The sequence below is a fragment of the Lycium ferocissimum genome, chromosome 4 (genome assembly GCF_029784015.1).
Source record: "Lycium ferocissimum isolate CSIRO_LF1 chromosome 4, AGI_CSIRO_Lferr_CH_V1, whole genome shotgun sequence".
Taxonomy (NCBI): domain Eukaryota; kingdom Viridiplantae; phylum Streptophyta; class Magnoliopsida; order Solanales; family Solanaceae; genus Lycium; species Lycium ferocissimum.
Window position 1 is genome coordinate 20,945,070 of NC_081345.1, and position 20,723 is coordinate 20,965,792.

At 36.2% G+C, this 20,723-nt stretch overlaps 1 pseudogene; it reads right to left on the reverse strand.

Moving 5' to 3' along the window:
* Positions 1-332: 332 nt before the first annotated feature.
* Positions 333-18,971, reverse strand: LOC132053811 (3-ketoacyl-CoA synthase 11-like; annotated as a pseudogene).
* Positions 18,972-20,723: the final 1,752 nt, after the last annotated feature.

Consider the following 20,723-nt stretch of genomic DNA (forward strand, 5'->3'; position numbering starts at 1 on the left):
CAGGTCACCTAAACTCAGTGCGTGTTTATGAGAGCGACATACAGAAAAAGAGAAAAATATGGCACATAATAGTACTCATATTTTTGCTTTTGATCATTAGTATAATCTATGATAACCGTAAAAACTTATTTGCACTGCTAATTAACACCAAAGGAATAGATATACGACATCTATTTGTACACACACTTCTATCGCCTTAACCGTAATTAATTAATGCATATTTTCACTAGATTAAATCACTCACTATAGTAAATTAAATTGGTATATATGGTGTAAACACTCAGTACAGGTAAGTATTCCTTGATTGGAATAACTAATAAGTAAGCAAATATTCAACCAGAAAGAGGCGTGATTGCAGGGACATGAACTGGAAAGTCCTGAATCTCATCAGTCCAGGGATTTTTCTGCATATCAGGATTAATAGTCTTCAGGGAATGCCAAACGACACTGTTGCATTTGAATCCTGAGCCAAAACCTATTTGCCATGCTCTGTCACCCTTCTTTATCCTCCCTTTGGCCTCTGAGTAGGCCAACTCATACCAGACTGAGCTACTCGATGTGTTCCCAAATCTATAAAGTGTCATTCTTGAGGGCTCCATATGCCATTCTGTGAGCTCAAGATTCTTCTCCATCTCATCCAACACTGCTCTTCCTCCAGCATGAATGAAGAAATGCTCGAACGCCAGCTTGAAGTCCGGTACATATGGCTTGATATTCTTCATTTTGAAGATTTTTCTAGCGATTAAGGATGCAAAATATAGAAGTTGTTCGGACATTGGAAGGACCAACGGCCCCAGAGTTGTTATATTAGACTTGAGAGTTTCTCCGGCTACAACCATTAGGCCTTTTGAAAGGGATACACCAATATTTCCCTTTTCATCTTGTTCTTGGTATATGCTTTTGAAGGCTTTATCATCGGCTCCTTTATGTGTACGCACAACGTGCATTAGTTTATAGTTGGAACGGCGACAGTCTGAGAAGCGGTTGGAGAGGAGAATGGCAGCTGCCCCCGTGCGGAAAAGACAGTTTGATACAAGCTTTGATTTATCATTGCCAAGATAGTAACCAGAATCGTTGCTTTCTGTGCTAAATACCATCGCATACGCACTGACCTGTGTCTGTTTTACAGTTTAAATAGTAAAATGAATATATATAATCAAGTACTCTTCCATAACCAGTAGGCTCGACAGAAAGAAATAAAAAAAAATATTGGTAACATCATAATCTTTTACGCTGACATTAAAGACATGTATTACTATACTCATTGGACAAAGTTATTGGTAACATTCTCTCAAATAATCAGGAAAAAGTTAATGGTGTTGTAAATAATATTTGATAGTGAATGTCCATGTATCATTCAAGTACTTTAGTGATCACCAAAGTAAAGTTATCTTTTAGTTAGTGATCACCAAAGTAAAATTATCTTTTAGTTAGTGATCACTAAATGTATTACTAAATTAGTTTTCCTATAAATAGGACCACTCATGTCCTTTGGAAGACAGACAAAAGTGAAAGAAATCATATCAATTTTCAAGTCTCTTTCATATATATGTTCTCTTGCATTTTAATTTTATTATTTTATAACACGTTATCAGCACGAGACTCTGCCTTGAGCACTTAATTTGAAAAGATTGTGAGATCTGGAGAGAGGACAACTCTAATTATCCTCGTTCCAAACCATTGGTCTGCACGGTAAGTAGTACCAATTTATTGTATTTATGAAGCTGAAGCTTATACCTTTTATTATATACGGTGGCCTCGGGGTGGTCTCTCTTTGGCTTACTGTTTGCATTAATATAAACGAAGTAAGCTAATCCCACGATTGGCTTAACTAAGCAAAGGATTCAACAATTCTCAATATTTTACACTTTCATATATTTACTCGACATTAATTATTTGGTTGAGTTGGGCAAATGAAAGTCTACTAAAAATCTGGTTGGATTGTCACCATGAAGAATTTTTCACAAAAGGTTAGTATTTCTTTTAAATCTTATGTTTGTTTGTCCTTGATTCTAATGGCACGACGTTGGGTCCAGGTAACCTAATGTTTTCCTTGGCAGTCCATGCCTATAGTTCGTGAAAAGGGATGATGAATTAATTCATATCCATTAATGGTTAATGCTATTTACTTATTGCTTATATATTATATTTGTAAAATTGGATACACATCTCACATAGGGGATATACTTGAACTCCTGCAGAGTTAGCAAGTGATATACAAACCACCAGTAGTGGCAATCTTTTCATAATTAAGTTATGTTATGGCTAAATGATATTTACGTCTATAACCATCGGAAGTGGTAATATTTTCATAGACTTGTTGTGATTACAACTGAAAATGTGTTAGAAAAAAAAATTACATCATATCTATGCCTCGATTTGCTCCTGAAGTAGCAATATTTTTAAAAAGGTTATAAGCTATCCCGATTTGATATGACGCTTAAGGCACGTTTAGATAATTATATTTTATTCCTGAAGAATGAAAACTTTTGATAAATGTTGCAAATACAGATCCATTCTCTGAAGTGAATGTGATAGTATGCAGTAAAGCCTATAAATATGAATGTGCATTTGATTGTGAAAATATCATGATTCATCTCCAGAAGAGGTAGAATAATTGAGAAGAAATATTCTTAATATTGTACTATACTCATAAATTTGCTCCTCGAGTAGCAAACTTTGAACTCTACTCCCGAAGTAGTAGAAAATTGAGCTCTACTCACAAAATAGTAAGATTCTGAACTCTACTCCAGAAGTAGTAGCACGTTGAAATTTACTCCTGAAGTAGTAAGACCTTGAAATTTATTCTCGAAGTAGTAAATCTTCAAATTTTACTCTAGAAATAGTAAAACTTTAGATTTTACTCTCGACGTAGTAAATCTTTAACTTTACTCATGAAGTAGTAAAACTCCGAAACTTTACTCCTGAGGCAGAAAGAACTGGTAAAATACCTGAGAAATATTCTGGAGCAATGTCTTCTTGTGCTTGAGCAAAATAAAGAGTTATCGAGTAACGTCATATTGCAAGCACAATTGAATAATCAGTTTCAAGTAAATGAAAAATACCACGACCTATCTCTTGAAGAGATAAAATGACAATGGATATACATGTTATTTTTGTGGTATGAAGTTCAGACATTGCTACACGTACCTGTCGTACATCGAAATATATTAAAGTATCATTCTAAGGCAAAAGGAAGTAGAGTAGAGTGCTTTCTCCTATAACCACATTAATACATTATGGTTAGTTGTTATTGATTTCCTTGAAGGAAATAACAATTAATGTATCTCTTTATGAAGGATGTGATTATTATGTGATTGACGCTTAGATACAAAATATTCCGTTAATGATGAATCTCCTTGAAGGAGATGTTTGAAATATTGAAGTTTAGAATTTAATGTTTATTTCGTGACACCAGTAGTGTCGAAATTTGCCTTCATGGTACCAGAAGTATTTAAGAAATATTTGGTAATAGAAATTAATGATCAAAGGCTCCAAAAGAGCTAATTATTTATTTACAAGTATCATGACACTAGCAGCGTCCAAATAATATCTGATTATGATAAATAAATTGAAGTTTCTTGAAGATGTTATGTATGATAATACCATCCATCGTAGATCGTAATTGGTACGATCGGAACACTTTAGTAGACCTGAAGTTTACTAACAATAAAAATGGTTATCATACTGAGACTACAAATGATCGGAATATCAAATATTTCCAAGTTACTACGGGTAAGAAATACACATGTGAAATGTTACCTGAGCATGATGAGATCACATACCACGATAAACCAGAAGTTTATTGATATACCTTTTTTATGCAATAGTAAACCAGAAGTTTATTAAAATAAATAGCACTCATCATGGTAAACTTGAAGTTTACGGGTACAGACAATTTTATCAGTTGACAAGACCATTTTGATCGTCCTGATTTAAATCTGATGTGCTAATTGAGTATTAAAAACATATTAAAGAACTAGAAGATTCTTCAAGAATTTGTTTGCGTTACTTGTTCTGATGATAAGTTGATTACACCAGCTAATGTTAGGATTGAATCCCCAAAATTCTGAAAAATATAAAAGGTGAATGTGGGCCCCTTCACCCACAATGTGATGTCTTAAATAGATGTATCTATGAGACGGTCACATATACATTTATTGTCAACTAGAAGTTTGACATTTACAAAGTTACTTGCTCAAAATTGAATTGGAAGCACAATTTTCAGAATATGTAATCAAGACAATTCATTTTGATAGTGTTGGATTATATCTAAGCTGGTTTGGCATTGGATGCCTCCATAATATAGCTAAACCATTGCTTATGAGAACAGGGCTTCAGATGTTGGTCTGAGATATGATATATTGCATACAACAACACTTGTATGTTTCAGATCAATAAATTTTGATAAATTCTCCCCTCATATATGGTTCAGGGTCAGGAACTAGATATTTCCATCTTATAGCATTTGATGTGCTGTATATGATTAATGGATATACCATGATGCAGACAGATGAATTTTCCCAAAGAAAATGGGGACATATGTCACTAAAATAAGGGGGAGAGAATAAGAAGCTAAGAAATATGTTGTGAATTATCATCAGTATGATCCTCAGATAATTCAAGTCAAATGCTGGAAGCATTTGTTGACCCAACTATTTCATATTTCATCAGCAAAATGCTTCTAATGTCCCTGAAAGGACAGAGTCTACAGCATGCATGGAGCATGGTAGACCAATCGGTTCCAAATATAATAATCCTTGAAAATGAGAGGAGCAAATGATCATAATAAGGAGGCAATGTGCTCTTGAAAAGCTACGACATAACACTTCATAAACGTTATGAGAGGTTCAGGTACCTGAAAATAATGTAGTGATGAGATCTCAGTAAGTTATGTCGAATTGCGAACCGATACAAGATGATATCTCATCGACGATATCTTTGATACGATATGGCGCGCAATATTGTATAAGATTGTGAGGATATGAGTTCTACGTCTCTTAAAGCATGCTGATGTAGAAATAATTACCAAGTGATATGATGCATCTTGGTAAGCGATTGGACCTGTAGTCCAGACATTAGAAGATGACACAATTTATAATGATGGAAGTTATCACAGCCTATATGGCTTACTTGACAAAATTTATACGAAAATTTTCGAAGGATCCAAAATGCTTGAAGCATATACAAAGTCTTGGGAAACTGATTTATAATCCTTAAATGGATTAAATGAATCAAGGTTGATGTACTGAAATCGCCTTAATGTATATTCATTGACGAATGGTACAAATATACTATGTTTATCCTTGTCTCTTTATGATAGTCAGAATCTTTCATATGAATATTATTGGAGCTCTTGAAGAGTTTACAAAAGCGACATTATCTCGAAAGAAGTTAAAATTAGAAAATTGAATTGGTCCTGAAGTACCATATCTTTATGCAATTGATGCACTTATATATCTTGCTATAACTACGAGCATGATATAATTTACTCCTAGATGGAGATATTGAAATAAGATCAATTGCATATTGCTAATGAAAGTATGGCATGAATGTGTTTATCCTCACAAATATTGTCAGGTGTTTTGGATATATAGGGCATTCATCTGATCGACATAAGAGTTCAATCCAAATATGTTATCTCTTTCCATGAAGGATTACTGTCAAACCATGTTATTATACATGACAGTCAAACCGTAGAATGATAACATCAGATAGATTATGAAGCAAGTCAAGAATGTACTTGACGTGATTTTAACAATATTAAATGGTGATGATGCAACTCTATCTAAGGAATGAAGATGCAGATTATCAGTCAGGTCGTTTGACATATCTGATCACAAACACATTACCAACCTCAAGATATGATAAGTTGGTATATACAAGATCGGAGTACATCATCTTCAAGAATTATGTGATACTTTAATCAGGGGGAGCAAATACGCGCTGTACCCTTTTTCCCTTGAACAAGGTTTTGTCCCATTTGGGTTTTCCTGGTAAGGTTTTTAATGAGGCAGCTATCAAAGCGTATTACTAGATATGTGTACTCTTTTTCCTTCATTAGGACTTTTTCCCACAGGATTTTTCCTAATAAGGTTTTAACGAGGCACATTATCTATTAATGGACATTCAAGGGGGAGTGTTGTAAATAATATTTAATAGTAAATGTCCATGTATCATTCAAGTACTTTAGTGATCACCAAAGTAAAGTTATCTTTTAGTTAGTGATCACCAAAGTAAAGTTATCTTTTAGTGAGTGATCACTAAATGTATTACTAAATTAGTTTTCCTATAAATAGGACCACTCATGTCCTATGGAAGACAGACAGAAGTGAAAGAAATCATATCAATCTTCAAGTTTCTTTCACATATATGTTCTCTTGGATTTTAATTTTATTATTTTATAGCAATTGGTAAGATTCTCTCAAATAATCAATTCCATATAGAGAGAGTCTTGAAAAGAATTCTTTTAGTATCATGCCAAACGGGTAGAAAGCTATCATTTTTAAAACAAACATTTCCAGTTAGTTTATTGATTCAGACTTATAGAGCTAATTGTGTTGATTGACAAATAAAGGAGTTTATCGATAGTGACATATATCCATGTTGTGTGTCAATTGTTCCTATTGATTAAAAAGAGATAGGTATACTAATACGGAGTACTTAATTATATTTTGGTTTTTTAAAATAACAATTATTTTGGACCATCTATTTTTAGTAGGGACAAGTAAAATGGACCGAAGGGAGTAGGTTTTTAGGATGAATAAACTCTCCCACCTAGCAAACTACTTCCGCCGTTCACTTTTACTTGTCCACTTATGACTTTGCACGCTTCTTAAGAGTTAGTAAATGAAGTATATAATTGACAATAATACCCATATTAATTGGTGTATAGTCTCAATAGACTTGGAAAATGATTTTGAAATGAGTAATTAATATTAAGGGTAAAATAAGAAAAAGAGTTTTCTCTTTCTCTTGATATGCTAAAGTGGACAAGGAAAAAAGAAAATTAATTTTTAGTATAATGAACAAGTAAAAGTGAAGGGAGGGTGTAGTTTTTTTGGGTTGGGTTCTCCTATTCTATAACGACATGTTAGGTCGTTTGGACTATTTTACCCCTGTTGACCTTTTTCCTAGCTTCGTTTGAGTATATGTGATTAGCGGGATTGGTCGGTACGGTTCCCGAGGTAGTTGGATGCGTTTGGTTTGGGGAAATGAGATTTTTGAAAACTCTTAAGTGTTTGGTTGACTAAAGTCAACATCGGGCTTAAACACGTCTTTTTGAGAATTCCGTCGATTCCATTAGCTCCGGAATGTCGATTATAGGCTGGTAGTGTATTCGGTTCAGTTCTCGAGAGACTCGGGGGGTGTTTTAGTCATTTGGTTGGAAAGTTGGTTTTTGACCGTTCGGGGTTGACTTGGTTAACAAGACCTCTTTTGGGATTTCCGAGTGTACGAGTGAGTTCGTAGCATGTTTTTACATAAGTTTGCATGTTTGGTTTGTATCCGGGAGGTTCTGGATGGGTCTCGGAATTTCGGGTTGAGTTGGTGAAAAACCAAATTTTTGCTGGTTCTGGTCTTTCCGCCCTTGCGTGCATTGATTCGCCCCTACGGAGTTGCTCCTGCGGAAAGAGGCTCGTAGGAGCGAGACTTGGTCATGTTTATTGATTTCGCTTCTGCAAAGGTTTTCCCGTAGAGGCGAAGCCGCCCTGCGTGGTATGGTGCGTTGGTGCGCATAGACGGGTTTCTAGTGAGTGCGCTTCTGCGAAGGATTTTACGCAGAAGCAAATGCGTTCCTAGGTGCGAAATGTCGCTGAATCAGAATTCTAATTTATGCTTCATTTAGACTTAGACTCTCATTCTAAAACCTAAAGTGTTGAGAGCGTTTTTGGAGAAGAATTGAGAGATTTTCAGAGAGAATCAAGTGGGTAAGTCTTCTAACTTCAAATTATGATTATACATGAGATTAGTTTATGAAATCCATGCTTGGAATGTTGATTTGAAGAGATGAAATTGGAGGGTTTTGAACCCTAGTTCTTAGTTTAGTGTCACGACCCGACCTACGGGCCGCGACGGGTACCCGAGGCTGACCACCGAGCACCCCTCATTCTATTGCTTAACCTGTCTTTATGCATTTCTCTTATCATTTATAATCATAGAAAACGACTTTCGTATAGAACATATTCACTTAGTTAACGTAGGCCCTTTGGGCTATCGAAACAAGAATAATATACATAGGCTTTCATTTGCATAATGACTATGGGACAATACTATCCACACATACGTATCTACGAGCCTCTACTAGAACACTGAACATATGGACGGACAGACCCCGCCGTGCCCAAAATACATGTGCACAAAATGATGTCTCGAAATAGCACCTCCGAATAAAGGAGGGCGTACGCAACTCCGCCGAGGCTACCGTGAATCGGCACCGTCTCTCGTCTACCGTGGCATGAACACGGCGTCCAAGAGAAAACGGACGTCGATTAATATTGTACCGAGTATGTAAAGCATGAGCAGTAAAGATGGAGAAACATAACGGTATTATATGAAATGACATAAGATGGAAGACATTATCATGCTCTTCATAGTACTTACCTGCTTTCCGTAGGGACGTTCCATGTTCTATTTCGTGCTCGTGTTCATACATTCATATCTTTTACTTACTTACCTTTCATATCTATTCACTTGTCATGCTCATGCTCGTGTCCCGTACTTTGCATATACATAGCCCTTACTCGGCACTTACATGGTATTAGCATATCCGTACTCTAATCGCTGTCGTATACATAGCATAAGCGTACTCGTAAAGATGTCATATACTTATCTCATTCGTACTCACATGAATGTGATGCATATGGTATCATCATACAGGTAACACAATCATACTCACCTAGATATCATACGTGAAACATAGTCGTGCTCATATAAGCGTCATGCATATAACATAGTCGTATTCATAACGGTATCATACATGTAGCATACTCGTATTCATATAGGTTGGCATCATTCGTACTCGGCCCCCTTCGGGCTCGATAGATCGCTAGCATACGTACTCGGCCTTCTCGGCTCGATGACATTATCGGTATACGTACTCGGCCCTCTTGGGCTCGATGGGACCATTGGTATACGTGCTCGGCCTGCTGGCTCGATAGGCTTGAGACATTCGTTCGGCCCTCTCGGGCTCGATGGGCTTAACAGTATCCGTACTCGGCCCTCATGGGCTCGATACATACATATATACATATACATCACATGGGGGTATCATGACCTTAACGTATCTAGTCATCATCTTGCATTCATCATACACATTCATATACTTATCATAATGTCGCATCTATTTATACACATTCGATCATTATCCGTATTCGGCCTCATAGGCTCGACAAAGATATCGTATTCGGCCACGAGGGCTCGATCACATCACATATATCTCATATCGTCATAATACATATATTTGTGTATACATACCATATACTCAACATCGTACATCTTGTAGATTTATGATTATGGATTGTCTTATAAGCATATCATGGTTCTATCGTAACTTAACATCACTATCATATATGCATAACTGTAATAACTGCCCGACCATATAGGTGCGGTATAATAATCAATAATATGCTCATCATAGTATGCTTACCATAACATGCGCATCATAACATGCTTATCATAGTATGCCCTTTATAACATGCTTATCATAATTCATCATAAAGACTCTTAGCTTACTATCATCATTTTCGCATTCAACTCATATCTCTTGTTTCGTATAGCTATTCGTGAGTGAGGACTCTTGACTTTCTTGGAGATGGGACATTCGTAGTAAAGAGAGATTTCATGCCATAGAAGTCATGCCTTGGAAAGAAAGGGCTAAGCTTTACATACCTTTGTCGTTTAGCTTATTCTATTGCTTGCTCGTTCTCCTTTAATGCTCTCGTTTACCTTCAATGGAATTCGTATCAACATTAGCTATATAATCGTGGAATCATACTTACTAAGGCTATAGAAATTTGGGCAAGATCTCCTTTGTTTATACTACTTTCCGCCATATTCCATATCAACTCCCAACATTCATAATAATCATCATGATATCATTAACAATAATCGTAGTTCATTCACACGATTCGCATTCCATAATTTCACCTCAATTTCCCATAGTTATGACTAAAAATCCATCGTCGTATTCTTCCGTATCCAATACTTATTTCATGTCCTAAAGGTCATTCATAACGTATTTATATCATCAACATATTCATTTCCATGATTCAATCCAACTACTATTTCAGGATGACATTATTCTTCCATATCTAACCCATTTGCTATACACTCTTTCAATTCATATGTTTCAACATAATAATACTTCAATTAGCATGTAATAAACATGAAATTTACCTTGGATGATGGAGGAACAAGCCTTGGATGACAATTCACCTTTTCCACCAAAACCCTACTTTCTCTCTCTTGGGATTTCTTGATTTGTATGACTTTTGATGGGTTTCTTTCACTTGATTCTCTTGATTTCTTGTTGTTGATCTTTGATTTCTCTTATTTTCTTGTGCTTGAGGTGTATGGAACTCTCTAGAGTTTTCTTGAATGAGAGAGGTGAAGAGATGAAGTGAAATGAAATGAAAAAGGGTCCCTTATATAAAATTGAGTTCGGCCGATTGGAAATATACGGACCAACATACGGTCCGTATAAAATCTATCGACCGTATGTTGGACCGTATATCTGGTCCAGAGAGTTATGTCTTGGCGGGTGGATCTACGGCTGGACATACGTCCGAGATATTTTATACGGCCGATATGTCCGGCCGTATGTCTACCCGATTTCCGAGTTTTGTTTCGTCGACTCGTTTGATCTCCGATCCTTGTGGAACCTCCTTAACACTTGTTCATCACTTCAATACCATTCTAAGGGACGTTATAACTCTCCCTTGGAGCATCATTCATACGCCATTAACTCAATGCTCGTACTCCTTATCCGATACTCTCAACTTACAACTCGTTTCTCTTAACAACTTTCTTTCTTCAAGTCTAATGTCTTCGAAAATCTTAATTAGGGTCATCACATACTATCCCTCGCTCATCTAAACCTCATGTTCATCATGTCCCTCATGAGTCTATTCACCTGTACGCTAAGGGGAATTTTCCGAGGTGTAACATTTAGGGATTTTTGAAAATTGTACTCGAATTAGTGGATAAAATTGGGTGATTCTTGATATATGAGCTGATTTAGACTTGAAGATTATGATTTTGGGTTAAATTACTGTTTTGCCCTTTTAGGTCCGGAATCCTAATTTGGGGCTTTATTTTGAAGTTTTGATTTTATATAGCAATATGGGTACCAATAGACTCGTGTTCTAACGTATAACTCATATTTGACTAGCTTGGTATCGTTCGGAGCTTTTGAAAAAGGAAGAAGGTCGCGTGGAGATCGTTGAGCTTCGGGCTTCTACGTTTTATAAGTTGGTATTTTCCAACTTATTTCTTCTTTAATCTTAGACTTTTGGCTTGTTTGATTGAGAAAATAGTGCATTTAATATCGTTTACTTCCATTTTATAGGTTTTACATACTTGAGAAGTGATCGGAAAGAAATCAAGTGAAAAACAAGTCAAAAAGAGGTCATATTGAAGAAAATGAGAAAATTGGCAAAAAGTGCAAAAAGTGGCTAGAATTGCAAATCTGAAAATCTGAAATTTGAAGGCCATTTTCGTCACTTTTTATTGGGGAATTTTTGGGAACTATAAAAGCAACACTTGATAGATTTTATTTTCATCTTTGGCACAAAAACACAAGTTTGGGAGGGTAGGGTTTTGCTCCACACTTTGGGGTTGAAGATTTGAAGAATTGGGTTGAGAACTTTCTTAAACTTTTCTCCATTTTTTGATTCCTTGCTTTGTAATGAATATCTAAGCGTGTAGTATTTATTTTCTTCACTTGAACCTTGTTTATGGAAATATTCTATGATTAAAGTGTTGGATGAAACTCTTGTTTTGCTTATGTATTGAATGATTTTTATTACCATTGAAGTGGGTCTTTGTTGTTATTAATCTTGTCCTTTAATGTTTCTTAAGCGATTAGCTAACCCTAAGACCAGCCCATTTACTTCGATTTGAGCTCGAGAGAAGAAGATTGAGGTTGGGAAAGATTAATTAACAAGAATTTGGGTCATTAAATCCATCTAATAACTTGAGCTAGAGATAGGAAAGTTACTTAAGATTATATTGATTGTCCTTAATATCACACTCTAAGGCTTGAGAAAGCTTAGAGTGAAATTCATTGATTTGGTCAAGAGACTTTTGATGAGATTTTAGAGATCATTATCTAATTAGCATAAACTCACTCTTAGTTATAAAATCGTGAAATACATTGGATCGTTACTTGAGCGTAATTTCCTTTGTATCCATACTTGTGGCCATTGATCATTTTACCCGCTTTCTAGTTAGTTTTATCTTTGTTAGTTGTTAAACAAAAAATCAAATATTGAAAAAGTGTTTGGCTTAGCTTAGTTGGTGATAATTCCTTACTTGTTTAAATCGCCTTTATATTGTTCCCTGTGGATTTGGCCCCGACTCATAGTTGGGTAAATTATATTGCGACGACCGTGTACACTTTCTCTTTGAGGAGTGGATTTAGACGTTATCAACTTTTCAGGCATGTTGAGACCTTGCACTCCTTTTAGAACATTGTGGTTAACTAAAATGAACCTAAATAAGAGGGTAATGGGGTTACTAAGGGGGTTCCGATACTTGGGAGGTGACGAGCACTAGTATCGGATACCGGTCATCATGTTTGGGTATTTGTGCTATTTCAATTGTATAGTTGATCTGAATGCCATGTCTGGGCACTAGCTGATAGAATAGTACGATCCTTTGGATCTGTGATTGGGTTCCGATGCCCGTACTTTATGTCTCGTATCATTATTATTTGCCCTTGTCTGTTCGTGTGCATGTCACTCATACATATATCCTCATTGAAATGAAAAGAAGTAAAAAGGTGAAGCCTTCATGGTATTATGAACATGGGAATGAATCCATGCTTTTATACTTGTTCCTGACTTGATACATGTCATATTCATGCTTTACATGTATTCATGCATACGATTTGAGGATATGATTGTGAGTCCAATGGGATCTTGTTCCGGATGAGTGATGATGTTTTGGCACGTTCTATTAGTACTTGAGCCCGGTTGGCTAAGAGACAGGTTATTGAGATATGATGTGATTGAGGCCGTGATTCGAGGAAACTATCGGAGCTATATGGGCTTCACGAGCCCCTCATGGGCCACGATTCGTTAATAGTCGAACGTGTGTATATCGGGAAGTGGAAACAAAGGCCTTGCATTACATACATTTTTCATTGTTTGATTCATGTTGATGACTGCTCTTGATCGCTTATTTTGAATGTTGTTGTGATTATTCATCTCTTATGATTATTGTCGTGTTCGTCACTTATACATACATTCCATGATATACTTTTCATGACATCGTGATATGGTTTCAATGGAAAGATTGGTGGAAATCCTAGGCCTTTTGCCGGATTTATGATTATCTTGATGGAAAGATTAATGGAAAAGGCTGTGGAAACGTATGATAAGAAAGTGAACGAAAGAAGTCAGCTCTGGCTATGTGCGGAGTGACTAATATTGCAAATCATATCATATCATTGATTCTTTGATTGTGATTTACTTGAGTTGTTGTCTGATTTACGCTTAAGTGCAAATTTGTGTTATGTGACGGATAAAAGAGTTATATGCTCATAGGCTAACTACATGCTGAGTGATGTTAAGATGATTAGAAGCTCACATAGGCTTATAACTTGAGGTTAAGATGATTTATTCGATTAATATTACTATGGACTAATGGCGGTTAAGTTATGTGATGACGATTCGTAGACTAGTCCTCGTCTCCGTTCTGGATCAGGTCGGTTGATGATGCATGTTGAGTGCCCGTTGATTTTGTACTCACGCTACATTTGCTGCACCTTTTTGTGTACAGGTTCAGTATCCTTGCTGACGACCTTTGAGGATGCTCGGCCGTGGGAGGCGGAGACTCATTTTGAAGAGTCCGGCGGAGGGCACGCGCGTATCCGTAGCACCGATTCTCTTCCATTTTTATTTCGTCTTTTCTATTCAGACAGTGTATTTTGTATTACTTTAGACTTGTATCGAAACTTAGAAGTTCTTGTACTAGTGACACCAGGTTTTGGGAGTTGTATTACTTATTCACTTTTTCATGATTATAAAGGCTTAAATTCGTATAAATCGATTCGTATGCTTATTTCCGTACTTAACACTTATTTACCTGCTTTAAATGAGGTTTTGGATGGCTTACTGACTCGGGGGAGTTAGTGCCTTCACGACTTGTAAATTGGTTGTGACATATTCAGTCTATAATAAGGATGACAAATGGGCGGAGATAGGCTAACTAATGAGTCATAACCAATCCATCCAACTTCTACAAAGTTTTAATTTTGCCAATTGGTATTGTATCCCTTTCTAAATTTATTTTTAGTTGGTCTCTTTTACAAGGGATATTTATTGCTCCCTCCGTCTCAATTTAAGTGTTTTACGTTCCTTTTCAGTTTGTGTTTGTTCAAAAAAAGTGTCTCTTTCTATATTTAGTAAGTTTTCCAATTCCAACATTCTACATGGCAAGTTTAAGTCCACAAATTTAAAAGACTGCACATATCTTTAATTTAAGACCACAAGATTCAAAAGTCTCCCTTTGATTCTTCAACTCTATCCCTAGTTAACTAAGACGCTTAAATTGAGAAGAAGAGTATTTTTTTTTTAACACATAAAATATCTTAAAATAACACACAAGAAATTTTTGCTGGATTATTTCTACATTTAAATTGTAAGAAGCTATATTGAACCATTTCCACCTAAATATTTTTCCACCCTAGCTAGTCTATAACAATTGGTATCAGAACAAATCAATTAATGTTTGAGGTCGGGATTCAAAGTGGTGACTTGGTAGTTGGACCTTGGACGAGTGTTAGTCGTGAGTCGTGACAATTGAGCCCAAAAACAAAAAGAAAGAAAAAAGAATGAGATGTCAGCCCTGACCAATTGGCTAGCATGGGGCCAGAGGGATGCAAGGAGTGGTAACCTGAATAAAAGAAAATGGTGCTAGTCGTGACCAACGGGATTGTTTGGTTTTCAAGCTAGGACGGTTGTTGTGTGTCAATAGTCTCTTAATAATGAAAAAGAGAAATATTAATGGAGATAGTAATGGATTTATAGATAAATAGACTCCCCTACAGGTAAACTAACCTTTTTGGGTTGGACTCTCGTTATCCCTTTTAACATAGCACATACTAATCAATGAGAGAATTAATAAGGATGTAGCAATTTAATTACAAAAACTGATCCTCATATGTCTTTTTTTGTCAGGTCCTCTATATACTATGTCATTCGTTTGGAAACAGTTTTTGATATCTTGCAAAAAGTTTTTCAAAAATATAAGTCTTGATGAAAAAAATATCCGACAAGATATTTTTTTGAAAGAGTGTTCTTCGAATTTTGGAACAAAAAATAATTTACTCACAAGACACTTGCTCCCTCTAAAAATCTTCAAAAACTATCACAACTACTCAACATGTTTTTTTTTTTTTTTTTTTTTTTTTTTAAAAACTTTTGCAAAAACTCTTTTCCCAAAAAAAGAAAGAAAAAAAAAAGCATTTGACTGACCTGCAAAAGCCGATTTGCAAGGTCTATAGAAATGAGTCCAGCACTACATCCCATGCCACTGATATTATAAGTGAGCACATCGACTCCAAGCTTGTAATGGTTGACTATCATGGCAGATAGAGAGGGTGTTGGATTAAACAAACCAATATTCACTATAACTATCCCAATCTCACGAGCCTTAACTTTTGTTTTCGCCAATAAATCATCTATGGCTCCAAACATGACTTTTTCTATTCCCTTCCTCGACTAGTTAAACATTAACGACTTTGCGGGGAGCCTTCTGATGCTTTGTGGAAGATACGTTTTGTCACTATAACCGCTTCTCTCCAAGACTCTCTTCTGTAAACGTACAGCCTCATCTTCGAAAGTTGATGACATTATGTTTAAGAGTTGTTGTTTGCTCATCATATCCGCCTCGTCTGGCTTGTAACATGCAAAATCGACCAAGTAAACATTTCTTGGACGACCCCTGAAGTAGAGAGCAACCAAGAAAACAATAAGAATAGACGATGATTTCATCATGGGAATATGGTTCTTCAAGTCTTCGAGGGCAGTAAGGGTTAAAAGGTAAAATCCCATAGCAGAAAGGACTGGCATGATAAAAAGGTAAGCGACGTGAGAGATTAGAAAATGGTATCCAAGTTTTAAGTTTTTAACACGGAAGAATAAAGTTGGTTGGTTTTGCTCGACAACTATGGGAGAAGTATTTTCTGCCATTGCTATTGAAAGAATATTGTCGAGTAAAAGCTTTGCTGTCCTTAAATATTTAGAAATGCTAAACTGTTTTCCCAACAATACGAGGAGCAAACTGAATTGAGAATTTATTTTACTTTGAATATTCAAAGAAAGTGGGACAAAGACGGTGGCAATATCTTTACTAGCAAGATGTGATGTGTGTGGTGTGGAGGAACAAAACGTGTTCTATCTATTTATAAGCGCTCAATACACTGCTGTAGCTAAAACAAAAAAATATCATGACTTAATTGAATTGAAAATGTTTCTTGGGGATGGTTTTTCAGAAATAGCAGTAAGAAATTATTTGTGAATTTCAATGCAATAGGTGTATTGATAAAGCTCATTAATGGAGATTTAGACAAAGGTAAACAAAGAAGAAATTGAAGAATCATAACGAGAGAATGAAGAACACAGTGGAGAGAAAAGAAACTCTTTCAATATTCATGAGAGGAAAATATCTGTGCAATCTTTTTTTTTTTTTTTTTTTTTTTTTGATGTTAAACCAATTCCACATACTCCATTGTCTATGGCCGTTGGGGGTTTGGCATTGACCCCTACCTTGTTAATAACACATTCACAGATATACATGGGAGGAGGGCTACGCCATGTCTCCCTCTTTTACAAAAGTGAGGACTAACCTCTCTTATTACTTGCCCCTATGAGCTAGGAGAACACTACTAATTAGATTACCTCCAATTAGTTATGTTCTCATTACAGCAGCACCTCATGGGACATCATAACTATAATACAAAAACAACCTACTCATTTTACATGGGACTTGCAACACATTCCTAGTGAAGTGCTACCAATAGTCCAGCAAAAAATGACTAACTTTTTGTCCAAAAAATCTTGTTCCCTTCTTTGTATTTGACTAATATCTTCCTTCTTCTTCTGCCTGCTGCTCCTCCTCTTACTTTTCTGATTGTACTTCATCTTCTTCCTGTAGTTCTGATTCTGAAATTTGCTAGTTGAGCCTTATCCATCCTTACTGCCCCTCTAGCCTGCCTTGGCATTTCCTGCATTGAGTTATACAAGTTAGCTATCAAACTAAACTGATCCTTACTACCAAATTTAGCTAATGCATCCGCTGATGTGTTTGCTTCCCTGAAATAATGTTGCACTTTGATGTTTCTTTTGTCAATGATCCTTTTCATATCTTCAACTTCCTTCAAGAATTCCCAAGGGGTGCCATATGAACCATCTAGCCGCTTAAACACCAGCATTGAGTCGACTTCCAAATACCATTGTTGATATCCTTATGATCAAACCAATTGACACCAAAGCTTGCAGCTTGAATTTCATCACTGTTATTAGAGCAAAAATTAACTGCTTTGGCAAAGGCCATGATGATGTCTCCTCTAGAATTTCTGGCTATTCCTCCAATTCCTGCTTTGTTGCTATGAAACATACTGCTACCATCAGTGTTCATCTTGATGACATTTTCTGGAGGTTTGTTCCAAAAAATAGGTAGGCTAGTTAAGATAGCTTTATGAGCTTCCATGCTACTGCATATCCTGCTACAATTATCTCTTAAGTCAATCTTGTAACCTTTTTTAATCAAGATACACTTCACATGCTGATCCACTTCATAGCAGATCTTAGCCTCAGAGTACTTCTTATTTCCATACTTTACAGAGCTCCAAGCTTTCCACTATTCCCAACAGATAAGGACAGGTATACACTGGTATGCCACTCTTAACATAGAATTCTTAGTGTGAAAGTTCCACCATGTTAAAAACCTTGCAAGAGTGGTTTGATTCTACATAGTGATTCCCAGAGACTGACCAAATAATCCCCAGACCTTCATAGCTAAGTCCCCTTCAATGAACACATGGAGAATAGTTTCCTCCTTAGGCTGATTACAGCAAATGCACATAGGATCAGAATTATCAGAGAAATTTTTAATTCTATCATACATTGGCAGCTTATTCTTAATAATTCTCCAGCTGATAAAAGCCATTTTAAAAGAGTTTCCTTTATTCCATATGCACTTCCATAGCTGAGATTAAAGAGCTTTCTTTCTCGGGGCACGGAGGCACCTTGCACAAGTGAACTTTCCTGATGGATTATCAATCCAGATGGCACGTCCATCTTGTTCCTTTGCCCAATATCCACCTTCTGAATGACCTCACATATATCAAGTGGAACCAGTATTGATATATAATCCATGTCCCAGTTGTCTCCTTGTAGAGAGTCTGTTACCATAAAAGTACTAGGATTAGAGTGGTGATAAATAGCTAGAGGACCAAGACCTGTCCAATTGTCCCACCAAAAGGAGATTTTTGCTTCATTAATCCTCCATAAGATATGAGGTTCAGTGTCAGCTTTGATTCTCAGAAGTTCTTTCCAAATGAAAGATTGATAACCTTGAACATTTCTTGCAACTATATGACCTCTTTGGCAGTGTTTTGCCATCATGAACTGAGACCATAGGTTATTTTCTACTCTCATCCTCCACCATCTTTTAGAGGCAAATACTTTACAGATGTCCTCTATGGTTTTGAAACCTGTACCTCCCTCAGATTGAGGGTAGCACATATTTGCCCAAGAACTCCAGTGATATCTCTTTTTGTTGTCTGTCTGTCCCTAGAAAAAATCTGCAAAATACCTTTCAAGTTGCTTTATTATCCCTTTAGGAGGGGACATTGCTGCAAGAGTATAAAGGTTCTGGGACTGGAGTACATGCTTAATAATGGTTGCTCTTCCTCCAGATGAGAGAATGTTACCATGCCATCCTTGAGCCTTGTTCATGACACTCTTAGCAATATCAGCAAAATAGGATAATCTTTTCCTTCCAGGAAAAATAGGACATCTTAGATACTTCATGGGAAAAAATTGATGTTTGTATCCAGTGATCCTACTAATCTTCCTTCTTCTATTCTCCTGTGAATGAGTTGCAGTTAAGAAAACACTTTTGTCAATATTGATCTCTTGACCAGATTCCCTCTCATACTGCTTTAAAATTCTAGTAATCATTTTGATGGTTCTCTTGTTTCCAGATGAGAAGATGACTATGTCATCTGCATAACATAGATGATTGATCAAAGGCCCCTTCTGTTGCATAGTGTACCCAATGTACCTTTCCTTGTTGTGAAGATTATTCAGAGCCTTGGACAAAGTTTTAGCTGCCAATACAAATAGTCCAGGTGACAAAGGGTCACCTTGTTTAAGGCCTCTAGTAGAATGAAAGAAACCATGTCTCACACCATTGATCATGACTGAGTACCAAACCTCAGAAATGAGTCTATGAATGACATCAATAAAAATTTCAGAAAATCCCATTTTTCTGATAGAAACTTTGAGAAATAGCCAAGAAACTTTGTCATAGGCTTTGGCTATGTCCAGTTTCATAACTATATTCCCATATTTGTTATTCTTCTTGATGTCCTGGACTAATTCTTGAGTAAGTAACACATTTTCTGTAATCAATCTACCTTTAATGAACCCAGTCTGATTATGAGAAATCAGTTTAGGTAACAGGTTAGTCAGTCTATTGGAAATAATTTTAGAAATGACCTTATTAGAGAAGTTACTCAAACTAATAGGCCTCATCTGAGAGAAATTACTGGGAGAGTCCATCTTAGGTAATAAGATCAGGCAGGTATGGGTAAAAAAACTTGGTGAGTTTCCCCCCTCTGAAGAAATCCCTTACCATATTATGAACATCATCTTTGATAATCTCCCAAGTAGCTTGATAAAATCTTCCATTAAAACCATCAGGTCCAGGGGCACTGTCAGGGTCCAGGAAAACAATAGCTTGGTAGGTTTCTTCCATACTAGGGATAGCCACAAGATTCTCATTATCCTCATTAGTCACCTGTTTCTCAATATTATCCAAGATCTTGAATTCAGTGAACTGATCAGGCTGTGAGAACAATCTATTGAAATGTCTAATGGCAAAGATCAGCAATTTTAACATCCCCTTGGATCCATTCATCAAACTTATTCTTGATCCTGTATATGTGAGCTTTTTTCCTCTTATGTCTAATAACACTATGAAAATATTTAGTGTTACTATCTCCATTTTCTTGCCACTTAATTCTGGCTTTTTGTCTGATAATAGCATTCTCCTTGTTCATCCAAAGTATTTGTTCAGCATATTTAGCATGAATCTATTTTGGTCAGTGTTCTAAGAGGTGTATAGATTTTCTGCTCTTTCCACTTGATCTTCAAGATCTTTCACTTTATCAAAGACATTGCTAATGTTTTTAGACCACTGGCTAAGACAATTGCTAAGTCTCTTCAGTTTCTGTTGCATGATCCATATAGGATTACCCCTCACTTCTATTT